Raw genomic sequence first — 18,986 nt, forward strand, 5'->3', positions numbered from 1 at the left:
CCAATCCAATGCTTCCCCATAGTAAAGCATTGGGAAACTATTGCGCATGCACAGCAAAATGCCACTGCGCCAATTTAACTTCTCATAGAGATGCACTGAACCAATGCATTCCTATAGGGAACATTAACGTAGATACTGCCAGTGTGACGCACTGACCCAGGAAGCACCTCTAGAGGCCGTCTCCGTGACTTTCACCAGGTAGCAATGTAAACACTGCCTTTTGTCTGAAAAATCAGTGTTTACATTGAAAAGCATTCAGGGACGGGATATAGACTTCAGAACAACTACATTAAGCTGTAGTGGTTGTGGTGACTAGAGTGTCCCTTTAAGAATTGTATTTGTGGCATTGATATCTCCTAACCTTTCTAGCTGGCTCCTACATTTTAAGCAAATTTGTCAAGCCCTGCCTTAAAGGGACAGTGTAAGCATTATTTAACCCTATAACTTTCCAAGACACCATAAAACCTGTACATGGGGGGCACCGTTTTACTCAGGAGACTTCGCTGAACACAAATATTAGTGTTTCAAAACAATAAAACATATCACAACAATGATAACGTCAGTGAAAGTGCAATTTTTCACACACAAACGGTACTTTCACTGACGATATCATTGTTGTGATACGTTTTACTGTTTGAAAACAATAATGTTTCTGTTCAGCGAAGTCTCCCAAGTATAACAGTACCCCCCTATGTACAGATTATATGGTGTTTTCAAAAGTTACATGGTCAAATATAAGGCTTGCATTTCAGTTTTTCCACACTGAAATTTGCCAGATTGGTTATGTGTCAGGATCGGGACAGGGATCCAACACGCAGAGTACAAACAGGTACAGGATACGTATACCGGACCTTAGAATGGGCGGACTAACGTACGGAGAATATAGAGAATGGTCAGAGACAAGCCGAGGTCGAGGGAACGAGAGGACAGGTAAGCGAGGAACAAGCCGGGTCAAGGATAACAGAGGTAAACAGAGTAAGTCAAACAAGCCGGGTCGGAACCAAAGGGATAACTGAAAATACCAGAGCACTGTGTGACTAGGCAGGCTAGAACCACGACAGGGCAATGAGCAAATGAGAGAAGCACTGTTAAATACCCTGGCTCAGAAGGGTAGACACGCCTCCGACGAGTCCTGATTAGTCTCCAAACAATTGAGTGACAGGTCGTTCCGGGTTGGCGTCATGACGTCGACTTCCGGACGTCATGCTACAAAAGGAAGTGACTCCCTCGCGGCCGGCGTTTATGTGACCGGGTGGACCGCGAGGAACATGGGAAACAGACCGTCCAGATGGATAGACGTCTAAGTCTCTACCTCTCCCAGAGGTAGAGACTTCAGGTACCCTGACATTATGTTGCCTTTGAGGCCGTATGGTTGCCCAGGAATGAGAATTACCCCCATGATGGCATACCATCTTACAAAAGTAGGCAACCCAAGGTATTGCAAATGGGGCATGTCCTGTCTTTTTTAGTAGCCACTAAAAGTAGTAGTCACAAACAGTGGTCAAAATTAGCATTTAATTTAGTTTTTTGCATTTTTCACACACAAACAAATATGAACACTAACGTTGGCCAGTGTTTGTGACTAAGTGGCTACTAAAAAAAAAATGGACATACCCCATTGTAATACCTTGGGTTGCCTACTTTTTCAAATAGTATGCTATTATGGGGGTAATTATCATTCCTGGGCTACCATTTGGTCTCAAAGACAACATAACCAGTTGTCAGGGTTCTCACCTGTGAGACAGACAGCCAGACGTGGTCGCTCCTGGAATTCCCAACAGGGGACTTGAACCGGGGAACTTATCAATCCTAGTCCTGATTTCTACCTCTGAGCCACAGCAGCTTTACACAGAGACTACTGAGTCCGGTCCTGTTCATCCTGGCATGGCTTATACACCGGGGGCTGCACCTTGACTTGGCTGTGTCTCACCTGACTCTCATCGGTCATCAGCAGGGTATTTAAACCCAGCCTCTTCCTGTGCTCAGTGTCAAGTCTTTGATCTAGTGTTGCTGTGTCGTACCAGTGTTCCAGTTTATCTGCTTCATTTATTTGACCTCGGCTTGTGACTACGTTTATTCTGACCTCTGGCATCCCTTGACTTCGGCTACTCCTCGTTGTTCCTGACCTCTGGCATCCTTTGACCTCGGCTATCCCTCGACTATCCTGCTGGTTCTGTCCTTGCCTGTCCTGCGTATTTGGTACTGCATCCTGCACAGCCCCCGTGCACAGACCCACAGGCCAGGTGAATTCTTACCTGACCACCTCGGCCTGTGGCTATCTGCAAGGGTGAGCAACATATCTGCGCTACAGACTCCCAACTCAGGTAAGACCCTGACAAAAGACTTGACCAATATGGAGTCCGCAGAAATGTGCTCACCCTCACTCCAGCAAGTGTCCAGCCTGGTCCAGACTGTTTCGGAGTTGCAGCAAGAAATTTTTTCTCTTAAAGGCGCAGTACATCCAGCTCCGGAACCCTTTGTCATCATGCCCGACAGATTTGATGGTAACTACACGTCCTTTCAGTCATTCAGGATGGATTGCGAGGTATTGTTTTCTTTAAAGCCTCGAACTTACGCCACGGATTTCATCAGGGTCAGAGCGGCTATCAACCTGTTGTCTGGACGCATCAAAGTTTGGTCTTACCAAATGTTGCAGAGGAAGAGTCCTGTCCTTGTCAGCTGGGAATCCTTTATTATTGCTATGGACTCACAGTGCAGGACCACTAAGCCCAAGCCAGCTCCACCTACTAAAAAATCGCGGAGTCTACGTAACCAAGGAACCGAGTACTATCACCACACCCCAGTGATGCCCTCTTATGATCCAGTTCCCAGGAAAACTCCAGAGGTATCCTGTGTTCCACTTGACCCTGAGGAACCTATGCAAATTGGACTTGTCCACTCCAAAGTCACACCTAGGGAGAGGGACCGAAGGAGAAGCCATGGTCTGTGTTTCTACTGTGGAGAAGGAGGGCACTTCATCACGCTTTGTCCTGTTCGCCCTCCTAGACCTCCAGCTCTCCGACTGGGTAATAATATCCTTCGTCCAGTGTACACCGCATATCAGCCTAAAGAGCTACAAGGGAGCCGTTATTCCTGCCCAGGCTTGGCTTCCATGGAAAATACTACACCTCCTGCTCCAGAGTCGTCTGCATCTACTACCAAAGTTACTTCCTGTAGTACCACCACTACTTCCTGCCCACTTGAAAAGGATTTTCCTATGGATTGTGTCATTGCTTCTAATGGCACTACGGTCTGTAAAAAAGACATAGAAGTGTTCGAAAAAGCACTGCTAGCTACGAGCCCTGTTCCTGCCGAAGTTGTGGAAGTTCTTGCCACCTGTACCCGGAACCTAAAAAACCTGGACAGATCGTCAGCCGTACCAGAAGCTGGTACTGGGAAATCCCGAGCCAATAAGGGATTCCATACTGAGGACTTTCACTATGGGGACTCGATGGATTCTGAGAGTGACTCTGGAGAGGCGGATTATTTCAATGAGGAACCTACTTACGCCCAGAGGTCGTTTTTAAAGGGGGGGTACTGTCAGGGTTCTCACCTGTGAGACAGACAGCCAGACGTGGTCGCTCCTGGAATTCCCAACAGGGGACTTGAACCGGGGAACTTATCAGTCCTAGTCCTGATTTCTACCTCTGAGCCACAGCAGCTTTACACAGAGACTACTGAGTCCGGTCCTGTTCATCCTGGCATGGCTTATACACCGGGGGCTGCACCTTGACTTGGCTGTGTCTCACCTGACTCTCATCGGTCATCAGCAGGGTATTTAACCCCTTAAGGACACATGACATGTCTGACATGTCATGATTCCCTTTTATTCCAGAAGTTTGGTCCTTAAGGGGTTAAACCCAGCCTCTTCCTGTGCTCAGTGTCAAGTCTTTGATCTAGTGTTGCTGTGTTGTACCAGTGTTCCAGTTTATCTGCTTCGTTTATTTGACCTCGGCTTGTGACTACGTTTATTCTGACCTCTGGCATCCCTTGACTTCGGCTACTCCTCGTTGTTCCTGACCTCTGGCATCCTTTGACCTCGGCTATCCCTCGACTATCCTGCTGGTTCTGTCCTTGCCTGTCCTGAGTATTTGGTACTGCATCCTGCACAGTCCCCGTGCACAGACCCACAGGCCAGGTGAATTCTTACCTGACCACCTCGGCCTGTGGCTATCTGCAAGGGTGAGCAACATATCTGCTCTACAGACTCCCAACTCAGGTAAGACCCTGACACCAGTCTTGCAAACTTCAATGTGTATAAAAAAATTTAACACGCTATATGTGACCCTGTAACGTTACAAAACACCATAAAATCTATACATGGGGGGTTAATGTTTTACTCGTGAGACATCGCTGAATACAAATGTGTGGTTTTATTGCAGTAACAGGTAACAGTATTATGACATTCACAGTTGAAATGCCATGCATAACTAAAAAATAACAAAATATCTTAATTTCACATTTTTTTATATTTTATTCATATTAAATTGTGTTTCATATATAAATATTTGATATGAAATGAAAGTTCTATTTCTCCTGAACAAAATATATACAGGTATAATACCGTATATACTCGAGTATAAGCCGAGTTTTTCAGCACATTTTTTGTGCTGAAAAACCCCAACTCGGCTTATACTCGAGTCAGTGTCTGTATTATGGCAATTTACATTGACAATCAGACAATGGGGCTGTGGGGGCTGCAGAGATCTTACTTACCTCTCCTGCAGCTTCTGTCAGCTCCCTTCTCCTCCGCGGCGGTCCGTTCAGCAACTCGGTCAGCTCCCAGTGTAAATCTTGCGAGAGCCGCGGGGTCATAGTGCGGCTCTCGCGAGACTTACAGTGTGAGCTGACAGAGGGAGCTGCACGGACCGGCGCGGAGGAGAAGGGAGCTGACAGGAGCTGCAGGAGAGGTAAGTGCTCCCTGCCAGCCCCCCTTCTCCCCCCACTGAACTACCAATGCCACTGGACCACCAGGGAGTGAGAGCCCCCCTCCCTGGCCAGCTAGCAAGCAGGGAGGGGGGACGAAAATAAATAAATATAAATAATAAAATATTAATAATTTAAAAAATAATAATAGTACAAATAAAATACAAAATAATAATAAAAAATATTAAAATAATTACAAAAATAATAATTAAATAAAATAATAAAAAATAATAATAAAAAAATATTAAAATAATTAAAAAAATAAAATAAAATTGCCCACCCCCAACCAAGGCTCTGCAACACACACACACACACTGCATTCATACACACACTGCACTCATATACACACGCTGCAAATAAATATTCAATTAATATAATTTTTTTAGGATCTAATTTTATTTAGAAATTTACCAGTAGCTGCTGCATTTCCCACCCTAGTCTTATACTCGAGTCAATAAGTTTTCCCAGTTTTTTGGGGTAAAATTAGGAGCCTCGGCTTATATTCGGGTCGGCTTATACTCGAGTATATACTCGAGTATATACGGTATAAGTGTGAGTGCATTTAATATGAAAGAGGTGAATGCTGGTTAAACAGACATATATCACAAATTCAAAGTTTTGTTTATGCTTTGTTTTGATCACAACTTGTACAACTGCCTCAGTCCTTAAGGGGTTAAAGAAGCATTTGTCTCTGTCCTTTCATTTTCTAAAATTCTCCAAACCGGAAGGCTTTTGCAGAATCGGGTACCGCCGATTGGCTGAGAGCGGTTAGCTGACATTTCCCACCAATCAGTGAATCCACATTTATAAAAACTTGCTTGAAAAGAAATGTACCTTTTTCAATGGCGGCAACAGGTGAAGGGTAGAGTACAAGCAAAGAAAAATAGGGCAAAGTAAAACCATTCTGCCATAAAGGAGCATATCATCAAGTTACAGTAGGGCTTACGAAAAGCAGCTCTGTCACATCTGAGTACTTAACTTAATAAAAATTGGAGTCCATCTTTCTCACAATTGCTAAAGCATTTGCTCTCAGACTGTCCCAGGCTGCCTACATGGCGTAATGCTTCAGAAATTAAATTTCTCAAATTATATTTTAAAATGTAATGGTAAGAAGGAACAAGGGGACTCTGGGCACCATAAAAACTTCACTGGCAAAATGTGTTGGTGCATGGCGTGATCCTTTAACCCCTTAAGGACACATGATATGTGTGACATGTCATGATTCCATTTTATTTGGTCCTTAAGGGGTTAAAGTAGAAACCCAAAGATCTCCAGAATCTCCAATCTAATGTTAACAGTAAAAATATACAGGGGCGGGGCCTGACTGCGGAGGGGAGCAGACGCATGTCGGTGTTGCTCCCGCGCTTCAACTTACCTAAAGCCGATTCTCGTTAACCGGAGGCAGCAAACCGATGACCCGGTGCTCCCAAGCGATAGAGGACATCGGGCCCGACATGCTGGTACCACGCAAGTGGCTCTGCGTTCCGGACCCGACCCACGCAGGTTCGCGGCCTACAAGCATGGTGGTAGTGGGAGAGACGGCCGCTCTCCCACTGCAGACAAACGCAGCAAGGCAAAGCTGGAAACCCCGCTCCCCCCCTTATGGACCGGCGGGGGTTATCCCGGTCCCCACCGAAGCGACACACATGGCCACACAGATAGCATCTGCCCACACGGGCCTGGGCTCCGGGCCTAGCACTACTGCAGAAGCCCCTTGCCTTACAGAACCTATAGCCGTACAAGCCTCAAGTCTGGATCTAATCTTTCAACAATTTCTGGAAAAGCTGGACAGACTCTTTGCAACACCTTGCGTGCAATACGGAGGTACAGCATGTGGACCGGGGAAACAGAGGCAGATCGGGCCTACTAAGGGCACTACATACCCTTTAACGCTAAAGTTGTGCACTGACTGCCCACCCAGGCCAGGGGTCACCAGGAGGATAACTCCATAGCATCAGCCACATCGCCGGAAGCCTAACCGCCGCTGGCGGCGACGCAACACCAGGGCTCTCCGAAGCGCCCTCACAGGGAAGAACTGGGCCTCTTGTAGCACCCGAGTTCGTGGAGCCAGGATGCGGACCCCACACGGAGCCTGGGGCCACGGGGCGACCCGTCCGCCCTCACACCCCTTCCACACTCGACGACCACAGCCCCTCACCAGCAGCAGACATGGACTAAGCATCTCCCCAAGATCTGTCGGGAAGGACGTCTCACAGAGGCATCAATCCGACCACGAAGTTTGGCCCGTCCATCCAGCACTCAGAGCCGGCATAGGCTAAGCAAAACAGACTGCATGTACGTTAACCCTGCAGACCTCACTGCGGAGGCAATACCGGACTCCATCGTGCAAACTATCATTTGATAAACTGTGAGCAGTATAATGCCTAAGCAATATGTATTTGCCTCTTCTTGTATAACGCTATTAGACTCTCACTGTCCATACCGCTGATATGCCTTAAGCTCCCGTCTACAAGAAAGTGTTAACTAGACTATCAGCTAAGACAAGTTATGTACGTAGCCTATGTCCTAACCGTTAGACACTAGGCCTGACTTTAGCAATGTTTGAAGCACTACCTGTGTTAACTAGATTCGTATGCCTGTATTATGTTCAGCATTTAGCCTGCTCCATTTGTTGCGTGACGCTAGCGACCAAAACAGCTTGAGTAATCTTTCGCTATTAGTGCAGCCTGTCTGTTTAGGCATCTCCTTCTACGATTAACTAAGCGACGACACACTCTGTACACTTCTTGTAACACAGAACACACACTCACATCTTGACTAGCTAGGGTGACAAGTTACACCTGCATATTAACGAATAGATATAACCTGAGCTACTCACCTGACACAAAAAATAAAAAAAAGAGGTATTATTGTCCAGGAAATGTAACTTTTCAAAATTAACGTTGTACTATCCCTATGCTGTGTATTACTCGTACATTTCCCCTTTTACTTTCTGTACCCCATCCTGCATACCTCAATAAAAGAAAGATTGAAAAAAATATATATATATACAATCCCATGTAAACTGGCATAAAAATATAAATATAATATTCCTGGGAGCTGAGCATCCAGTTATGATGCTCTTAAAGTGACACTATAGTCACCTGAACAACTTTAGCTTAATGAAGCAGTTTTGGTGTATAGAACATGCTCCTGCAGCCTCACTGCTCAATCCTCTGCCATTTAGGAGTTAAATCCCTTTGTTTATGAACCCTAGTCACACCTCCCTGCATGTGACTAGCACAGCCTTCCATAAACACTTCCTGTAAAGAGAGCCCTATTTAGGCTTTCTTTATTGCAAGTTCTGTTTAATTAAGATTGTCTTATCCCCTGCTATGTTAATAGCTTGTTAGACCCTTCAAGAGCCTCCTGTATGCGATTGAAGTTCAATTTAGAGATTGAGATACAATTATTTAAGGTAAATTACATCTGTTTGAAAGTGAAACCAGTTTTTTTTTTTCATGCAGGCTCTGTCAATCATAGCCAGGGGAGGTGTGGCTAGGGCTACATAAACAGAAACAAAGTGATTTAACTCCTAAATGAGCAGTGAAATTGCAGGGGAATGATCTATACACTAAAACTGCTTTATTTAGCTAAAGTAATTTAGGTGACTATAGTGTTCCTTTAAAGTCTCAGAGATTTCAAGCTAGTGCAGTCGTTTCCAAATGAGTCCATAAGGATGACCTACCAGTCCAGGATTTAGGGATTACCTAGTTGCGTCTAAGGTGTTTTTTCTTTTTCTTTCTAAAAACACCTTAGACAACTCGGTGATCCCTAAATCCTGGACTAGTTTGGGAACTACTGGGCTAGTGTTTCAATGCCAACACAATTCTTGTAACAAATGTATGCAGGCATGTGTCTACTTTGCTGGCAGGGAAAGTAGCCACATCATACAAGAGGGGAAACCCTCAGCTGCTGAGGAAGCATTGTTAAAAGCCATATGTGTCCAGCAATCCTTTTATTTTTTTTGTAGTTGTCCTCCTATGTTTTTGGAGTGTGTGGATAAACTTCTGCATCGTTTTGAACTATGCTTATCCACACTTAATGTAGATCAGCATAGTTCAAAACAAAATATGTCTTGCAGATTTCATTGAATTTCCAATCATCACTTTTTATGAAATGTCCATAGTATTTAAAGGACCACTATAGGCACCCAGACCACTTCAGCTTAATGAAGTTGTCTGGGTACCTGGTCCAGCTAGGGTTAACCCTTTTTTTCTATAAACATAGCAGTTTCAGAGAAACTGCTTTGTTTATATTAGGGTTAATCCAGCCTCTAGTGGCTGTCTCATTGACAGCCGCTAGAGGCGCTTGCGTGCTTCTCACTGTGAAAATCACAGTGCGAAGACGCCAGCGTCCATAGGAAAGCATTGTAAATGCTTTCCTATGAGACTGGCTAAATGCGCATGCAGCCGAAGAGGAGGAGAGGAGGCGGAGAGTCCCCCGCCCGGCGCTGGAGAAAGAGGAGGTTTAACCCCTTCCACCCCCTAGAGCCCGGCGGGAGGGGCACCCTCAGGGCACTATAGTGCCAGGAAAACGAGTTTTCCTGGCACTATAGTGTTCCTTTAAGACTGATACCATGAGTGAGGTTTCAGCTTTTGTATTGTGCATGAGCCAAACATTTAACCTGTATCTGTTGTAGTGCTACGACTCACAATACAAGAGCATCTTTGGATTTGCATTTCTGTAACAGAAAATGGCTCTAGTTTTGTCTACTCCGTATATATAACTAAATAGCTACTAAAAAGTTTAACCTAAAACATGGAATTGTAGCAAACTGAAAAGAAAACTGCAAAACTTTAGCTATGTTAAACATTGCAGCATTAAGTCTGCCTCCAGTGGCTGGATCCGAACAGACCTTTGGTCCGGTAAATGAAGACATCCAGCGTCAGATATTTCCCCATAAGCATTACCGCCTGTCATGGCGGGACAGAACAGGAACCGCAAACTAGCACCAAGGGACATCGGTGCTGGGATGAGGTAAGTATATAAAGGGTTTCTAATCCTTTATTTACCGGGAAAGGGGGAGAGCAGAGGAACTATAGGGCCAAGAGTACAGCTTTGTATTCCTGGCACTTACAGCATCCCTTTAAAAGATTAATAGCAAATATCATGCAAAACATGTACAGCTGTGACTATATCAGAGTTCTCTAAATCAGATATTTTTTTGCCTAACACATTGCATTCAGGTTGGAACATGTTATAGTGCAGAGTTTAGTGAATAAACCAAGACAACATTTATGAAATAAGTGACCCACCTTCTCCAGTGTGAATGGTCTCTTAATCAATAAAAAGAAAGCAAAAGCAACCAAATAAAGTAAAGATCATTGATGTGGGCGTGATACAGATCATATGGTAAACAATCTCACAGTAAAACCCCTTCTGAACAGGGTACTTCCTACTTCAGACAGACTTCCATGTTTAAAACTTCCAGATTCGCTTTGTTATGATAGGGGTACCCAGGCTAGCACGTCATGCATCAGGGTGCAGAAAGACACCCACTTTATTTACACTGATCATAGAATTGCTCTGTTTTATCTTCTCATACCCCCTCCCCCATCTTCTTTTCCCCATACTCAATAAGAGCATAACAGTGCCCCTCTGTTCCTCCACAAAAGTAAATACTTGAAAGCCATAGCTGAGTATTGGAGACTCTCACCCCCTCCCCCTCCATTGCTTGCCCTTCCCAGTGATGGGGGTGTGCTACCCTGGGGCATGTTATGCTACCACGTGACCCAAGAACCCCCAGTGACGTTACCTGCGATCGCCGCTTTCTCTCCTCACCTTACACCTCTCAGGCAGCACCTAGCATGTGACGTCATTTCCGCCGTCATGGCGGCGCGCACGGTCTAGCGTTACCCTTAGCAACCGCTGCTTATTTACTTCCTGATTCGGCTCCCTTTCTACTCGTGCGATGGTTGGGAACCCACTGGGATGAACCGAGCGGAATTTTGCTCTCCAGTGTAAACAGAAGCGATCGTAACTACTTTTCACTTTGTCAGAGAGTAGAACCAGCTGCCCAGTAGAACCAGCTGCCCAGTAGTCCCTGTGTGCACGGATGCCTGTCTCTTTGTGTGTGGTGGTGTGGTAGTGCTAGTGTCTTTATGTTTTTTTTTTTCTTCTTCAGTGTCTGCAAAACTGCATGTACCTTAGATGTTTCAAGAATCTGTCACAACCACAACACAGAGTTATTAAAGGGACAAGCCTCAATCTATAGAGCAATGGGCGGGCCTGACAGTTTTACACGTGTGCAGTTGGAGGATATCTTCAATTTGCAATGTCTGACAGGAGAGAAGAGAGGGAGCCTGATCAGGGTAAGCCGGAGAAGTTTTAATGGAGCAGGGACTCCTCCAGAGAATTTTACTTCTAGATATACCGTACTTAGATACCCATGTAATACAGAGATGCTCATACAATAAAACAAGTTGGGCACAACATAAATATAAAATACATAGAGCGGAGTACAATCATACCACGAACAGAGCTGAGAAAAAATAGTGATATATTACCTAATCTGTGTTTTACTTAAAGGACCACTATAGACACCCAGACCACTTCAGCTCAATGAAGTGGTCTGGGTGCCAGGTCCCTCTAGTTTTAACACTGCAGCTGAAAACATAGCAGTTTCAGAGAAACTGCTATGTTTACACTGAGGGTTATTCCAGCCTCTAGTGGCTGTCTCACTGACAGCCGCTGATACCGGAGAAACTGACGGAAGCCAAGCACAGAGAGATGGACACAGGTTTCTTCAGGAAGGAAGAGATTCTTTATTGGATCACCGATCGGGACTCAGAGGGACTAGCGTCACCAAAATACAGCAAATTCTGAGCCCCGGACAATAGTGCAGGCTCCTTATATAGGCATATAACTCCTCCCATATTAAGCTCCACCCGCACATTCTCTTAACCAATCAACACAAATAAGAATTAACTTCCTGTTTGACCGCATGGCTTGTCCAGCACAATGGAGGAGGGGGAATACTATATCCTGTATTCTTGCACATGCTCCGTACACTACTGATCGTATCTTGCCTCGTGCAACCAACTGATCGATACGTCAGCATATGCACGTACACATGCCACGTGGTAATCTCGGCCTACTAAATTTATTTTTACCGAGATTCCACCACATTCCCCCCTTTGATGCCTCTTGATATTTTACAATTACTTGAGGCATCACTTAACCTTGGTTTGCATACACCGCAAGTTACCTTGAACCAGACCAGACTTATCTTATGATGTGAATCTTTTAACACTCATCTTCCTGCATTGGTTCTCCCTGATCTAAAGCCTTATACTTATAAATCGCCATGATCTGTGCAGCAGCCTTCCTCTCTGCTATACTTCCTATCAGGCTTTGCACAGACCTGACTACTAAGGGTATAAGACACGGTAGGAGTAGACACAACATTAAAATTAGTAGGACTCCACCTACCACTGCCTTAAGCCCTCCAAACCACTCATACCAGCTACCAAACCAACTACTTGGATTATACCCTTTCCATACCTGAGTAGGCACATGCGCTAGTTTAACCATATGGCTAGTAAGCTCAGCTATTGCTTGCCCTTCGTCGTCTATTTGAAGACAGCAATTGCTCAGGTTAAACTTCCCACATACACCTCCCTCTACTGCCAAAAGGTAATCCAAAGCTAATCTATTTTGGTAGACTGCTGTCCTCATCCTGGTGTTATGCTTCGCTAGAAGATTGAGCGCTTGTGATGTCTCATTAGTGATAATCTCAACCACCGCCTGTAATCTTATAATACGGTTGAGCATATAAATAGGGGTTCTATAACCAAAGGTACCATCCTCAGCCCACGTGGCTGGCCCATAATAGTCTATGATACGCTGGGGAGGCCATTCATTATCTTCCCAGGTGCCTATCTGTCAGGATCGGGACAGGGATCCAACACGCAGAGTACAAACAGTAGCCAGATACGTATACCGGACCTTAGAATGGCCGGACTAACGTAAGTAGTACAGTATAGAATGGTCAAAGACAAGCCGAGGTCGAGGGTAACAGAAGACAGGTAAGCGAGAGACAAGCCGAATCAAGGGTAACAGAGATAAGCAGAGTAAGGTAAACAAGCCGGGTCAAAACCAAAAGGGATAATAGAAAACACAAGCACTGAGTGACTAGAACAAGCTAGAACCACGACAGGGCAATGAGCTAATGAAGGAAGCTCTGTTAAATACCCTGTTCAGAGCAGTAACCACACCTCCGAGACGTCCTGATTGGTCCTGCAGCAATTGACTGACAGGTCGATCCGGGGGAGTGTCCTGATGATGACTTCCTGCCTAGATGGTGTAAAAGGCAGTCACTCCCTCGCGGCCGGCCTTGCATGACCGGATATACCGCAGGGAAGGGAGTCATCAGACCGTCTGAATGGTGGAACAGCTAAGTCTCTACCTCTTTTGGAGGTAGAGACCACAGGTACCCTGACAGTACCCCCCCTCTCAGATACGCCCACCGGGCGGAATGAACCGGGACGAGATGGGAAGCGAGAGTGATACGCCCTGCGGAGACGGGGAGCATGAACATCCTCCTGAGGTACCCAACTCCTCTCCTCAGGACCATATCCCTTCCAATCAACCAGATATTGTACTCTCCCCCGGGAGATTCGAGAATCAATAATAGAGTTGACCTCATACTCCTCCTGACCCTCCACCTGAACGGAGCGAGGAGGGGCTATTGTGGAGGAAAATCTGTTAAATATGAGTGGTTTCAGCAATGAAACGTGAAACGAGTTCGGAATGCGTAAGGTATTAGGAAGAGCTAAACGATACGCAACCGGATTGATACGGGTCAGCACCCTGTAGGGTCCAATATACCGAGGAGCGAACTTCATGGAGGGCACTTTTAAACGGATGTTCCTCGTGCTCAGCCATACCCTATCACCTGGAACAAAGACCGGAGCCGCCCTTCTACGTTTATCAGCGTGTTTCTTGACCAACATAGAGTTGTGCACAAGGATTTGTCGAGTTTGATCCCACAACTTCCTCAAATTGGCAACATGAACATCAACCGACGGCACCCCCTGGGAAGGAGAATCCGAAGGAAGAATAGACGGATGAAAACCATAATTCATGAAGAAGGGGCTTGAATGAGTAGAATCGCAAACGAGATTGTTGTGTGCAAACTCCGCCCAAGGAATCAAACCGACCCAATCATCCTGGTGTTCAGAAACAAAGCATCGTAAATATTGTTCAATTTTCTGGTTGGTACGTTCAGCAGCTCCGTTAGACTGAGGATGATAGGCAGAAGAAAAGTTTAATTTAATACCAAGTTGAGAGCAGAAGGACCTCCAAAAGCGGGAAACAAATTGGGAGCCTCTGTCCGATACAATTTGAGAGGGTATCCCATGTAGGCGAAAAATCTCCTTGGCGAATATCTCTGCCAATTCGGGAGAAGACGGAAGTTTAGGCAGGGGAATGAAGTGTGCCATCCTAGTAAACCTGTCAACCACGGTGAGGATAACAGTCTGTCTTTTAGAGATAGGTAGATCGACAATAAAGTCCATGGCCAAACAGGACCATGGTTTCTCTGGAACCTCCAAGGGTTGCAGGAGTCCACATGGAAGCGTATGGGGTTGTTTGGTTTTAGTACAAACTTCACATGCAGCGATGAACTCCTCAACATCCCTCCGTAAAGCAGGCCACCAGAAGTCCTTAGAGATCAACGCGTAAGTCTTGCGAATACCAGGATGTCCCGCCATCTTGCTATTATGTAAACACTGTAAAAGTTCCAGTTGAAGAGCAGGAGGAACGAAATGACGGCCCGCAGGAGTCTGTTTAGGTGCTAGATGTTGCAACTTAATGATCTCGGCCAATAATGGAGAATGAATCCTGAGATTCGTATTAGCAATGATATTGCATTTCGGAACTATAGAAGAAAGAACTGGTTCAGGTACAGTAGAAGGTTCATATTGGCGAGATAATGCATCGGCTTTAGAGTTTTTAGAACCAGGTCTGTAAGTCAGTACATAATTGAAGTGAGTCAGGAATAAGGACCAACGAGCTTGTCTAGAGGATAAGCGCTTAGCCTCCCCAATATAGGACAAGTTTTTGTGGTCCGTCAAAATCGTAATAGGGTGTAGGGTCCCCTCCAACAAATGTCTCCACTCCTTTAAGGCTTTAATGACTGCTAACAGTTCCCTTTCCCCGATGTCATATCTGCTCTCAGGCCCAGAAAATTTCTTAGAGAAGAAACCACAAGGGTGTAACGGTTTATCCACCCCTAACCTTTGAGACAGAACAGCCCCAACTGCTGTCTCAGAGGCATCGACCTCGAGCAAGAAAGGCAGAGTCGTATCAGGATGGACTAGAATGGGAGCCGAGGCAAAAAGTTCCTTGAGAGTCTTGAAAGCACCCAGAGCCTCCTTAGACCAGAACTTAGTATCAGCCCCTTGTTTGGTCATATTGGTAATAGGCGCAATGATAGAGGAGTATCCTTTAATGAAGCGCCTATAGTAGTTGGAAAAACCAATAAACCTTTGGATAGCCTTGAGTCCTTTGGGCAAGGGCCAGTCTAAAATAGATTGGAGTTTTACAGGATCCATTTTAAAACCTTCCCCAGAAATCACGTATCCAAGAAAGTCTACCTGAGACTGATCAAAACTGCACTTCTCCAATTTGCAATATAGACCATGTTGCAGCAGCTTGTGTAATACCTTTCTGACCTGTCTATGGTGAGTCTCAATCTCCTTAGAGTGTATTAGTATGTCGTCCAGGTAAACGATAACACAATCATGCTGAAACTCCCTAAGTACCTCATTAATCAAATCTTGAAATACTGCAGGAGCATTGCATAGTCCAAATGGCATCACAGTGTATTCGTAATGGCCATACCGGGTATTGAATGCCGTCATCCACTCGTGACCTTGCTGGATTCTCACCAAATTGTAAGCCCCTCTGAGATCTAACTTGGTGAAGATTTTGGAGCCCTTAAGACGATCAAATAACTCGGTAATCAGTGGGATAGGATAGGCATTTCTGACAGTTATTTTATTCAAGCCTCGGTAATCGATACAAGGTCTCAGCGTGCCATCCTTCTTCTTAATGAAAAAGAACCCAGCCCCGGCCGGAGAAGAAGACCTCCTGATGAATCCCTTTTCTAAATTCTCCCGAATATACTCCTCTAGAACCGAGTTTTCCTGAACAGACAAAGGATATACATGGCCCCTCGGAGGCATAGTGCCGGGTAGAAGCTTAATCTTACAGTCAAATGACCTGTGTGGAGGCAAAGAATCGGCATTCTTCTTGTCAAACACTGCCCTTAAGTCTAGGTAAAGGTCTGGTATTTGTCTTTCTGTGGACTGAGTAGGATTCTCCGGTATGTTAATATTAGCTAATGGAGAAACCTTGCACAAACACCGATCCTGGCAGCCCTGGCCCCACGAGAGTATCTCTCCTAACTCCCAATCGATAATAGGGTTATGTTTTTTCAACCATGGGTACCCCAGAACTATGGGAACGGAAGGAGACGAAATGAGCAGAAGAGATAAATTCTCCACGTGTAGGATACCAACATTTAAATTAATGGGTATGGTCTCACGAAAGATAACAGGGTCTAGTAGTGGTCTACCATCTATGGCCTCAACGGCCAAAGGTGTCTCCCTTAGCTGGGATGGGAAATTGTTCTTACTAGCAAAGGCTTGGTCGATAAAATTCTCAGCAGCACCGGAATCTATCAATGCCATAGCCTTTACTACTTCCTTCCCCCAAGTTAAGGAAACTGGTAGCAGAAGCCTGTGATCTTTATAATCAGGAGTAGAGGACAAAATAGAAACACCCAAGGCCTGTCCTCTAGAGAGACTTAGGTGCGAGCGTTTCCCGGGCGGTTAGAACAGTTCGAGAGTAAATGACCCTTGGCTCCACAATACATACACAAACCCTCTCTTCTCCTGTGCTGTCTTTCCTCCTCAGAGAGGCGGGTATACCCTATCTGCATAGGTTCAGTAAGCAAAGATATCGTGGATTCAGGACTTGGAACAGCGGGAGCTAACCTAAAAGAAGGTCTCTGGTTCCTCTCTCGAGTGTTCTGTCTCTCTCTTAGACGTTCATCTATACGAGAGATGAATGAAATTAAATCCTCTAAATTCTCAGGGAGTTCTCTGGTAGCAACCTCATCAAGGATTACATCAGATAGGCCATTCAAAAATACATCCATATACGCCTGCTCATTCCACTTGATTTCTGCCGCCAGAGACCTGAACTCTAGTGCATAATCCACCAGTGTTTGGTTCTCCTGTCTCAGGCGCAACAGTAATCTGGCTGCATTAACCTTTCTACCTGGAGGGTCAAATGTTCTTCTAAAAGCAGCTACAAATGCGTTATAGTTATAAACTAATGGATTATCGTTCTCCCATAGTGGGTTGGCCCATCTCAGAGCTTTCTCAATGAGTAGGGTGATAATAAATCCTACTTTTGCCCTATCTGTAGGATAAGAGCGAGGTTGCAATTCAAAGTGGATACTAATTTGGTTTAAAAAACCACGACACTTCTCAGGAGCCCCAATATAGCGTACTGGGGGGGTAATGTGAGAAGAAGCACCCACTGTGGCTACCTCTAGACCTGAACCGACAGGAGAAACAGGGGTATTACGTATCTCCTCTGGTGGGTTATTGGCACCAGCTAATAGAGCCTGTAGCGCAAGCGCCATCTGATCCATTCTGTGATCCATGGCTTCAAACCTAGGATCAGGAGCAGCCAGCTGACTGTTTGTACTTGCAGGATCCATTGGCCCTGTCGTAATGTCAGGATCGGGACAGGGATCCAACACGCAGAGTACAAACAGTAGCCAGATACGTATACCGGACCTTAGAATGGCCGGACTAACGTAAGTAGTACAGTATAGAATGGTCAAAGACAAGCCGAGGTCGAGGGTAACAGAAGACAGGTAAGCGAGAGACAAGCCGAATCAAGGGTAACAGAGATAAGCAGAGTAAGGTAAACAAGCCGGGTCAAAACCAAAAGGGATAATAGAAAACACAAGCACTGAGTGACTAGAACAAGCTAGAACCACGACAGGGCAATGAGCTAATGAAGGAAGCTCTGTTAAATACCCTGTTCAGAGCAGTAACCACACCTCCGAGACGTCCTGATTGGTCCTGCAGCAATTGACTGACAGGTCGATCCGGGGGAGTGTCCTGATGATGACTTCCTGCCTAGATGGTGTAAAAGGCAGTCACTCCCTCGCGGCCGGCCTTGCATGACCGGATATACCGCAGGGAAGGGAGTCATCAGACCGTCTGAATGGTGGAACAGCTAAGTCTCTACCTCTTTTGGAGGTAGAGACCACAGGTACCCTGACACTATCTCTATGGGTCCCCTTTTCTTCCTATGATTCACATCATACACTTTAACACCTAAAGTCTCACCTGTTTCAATCGGTAACAAGAAGAAGGATGGTTTGAGCATACCCAACACACATGCCCCTTCCCAGTCCTGTGGCAACTCCGAATAGGCTTTCTTACCACAGATCCAGTACAAATTTGCTGGGGCTCTCCAGGTAGATGTGATGGATAGATCAAACCACACGTCCTTTAAATTGGCGTATCTAGCAAACGGGTTAGATGGTTCTGAGACATTTGAAGCCGACCACCAAGTTGTATTCTTTGTATCATCATCATAAGCTTTTTGCCCTAGACAAGTTAATTCTCCTACAGAAGTATTATACATTATTCCTTTCCTTGCTATGCAAACATAACCTATGATGGAGGTCTTTAATCTCCACTCAGATTTACCTCTAACACTCATATGATAATCGGCTTGTGTAGATATTAGTTGGTCAATTGCCTCAGAACCGGACATTACCTCCTTTGCTTCCCAAGGCCATTGGTCTCCCATGTTAGTACCTCCACACACATAGCAGTTGGTAACATTAAGACTACCGGCAATACTTTCAGCTAGGTCAATGAACAGGTTTTTAGCATTATGGGGGATCTTGTTATCTATACTCATCTCTTCATAAAAGGAATGGTATACTTGATGAGTTTGGGAGGATACCGTATCAGTCTCTATCCCTATAAACAATAATGTCCCAGGATCTAAACCCGTCC

At 45.3% G+C, this 18,986-nt stretch overlaps 1 protein-coding gene across 1 annotated transcript in view; it reads right to left on the minus strand.

Annotated features, from left to right (window-relative positions):
• KLHL22 (kelch like family member 22) overlaps positions 1 to 10,747 on the minus strand; it is a 53,743-nt gene extending 42,996 nt beyond the window's left edge. Inside the window, exon 1 of the mRNA XM_063454506.1 lies at positions 10,685 to 10,747. The gene's annotated coding sequence lies outside the window, so the exon portion shown is untranslated. The remainder of the gene's footprint in view (positions 1 to 10,684) is intronic.
• Positions 10,748 to 18,986: the final 8,239 nt, after the last annotated feature.

This window comes from Pelobates fuscus, chromosome 5 (assembly GCF_036172605.1).
Source record: "Pelobates fuscus isolate aPelFus1 chromosome 5, aPelFus1.pri, whole genome shotgun sequence".
Lineage (NCBI taxonomy): Eukaryota > Metazoa > Chordata > Amphibia > Anura > Pelobatidae > Pelobates > Pelobates fuscus.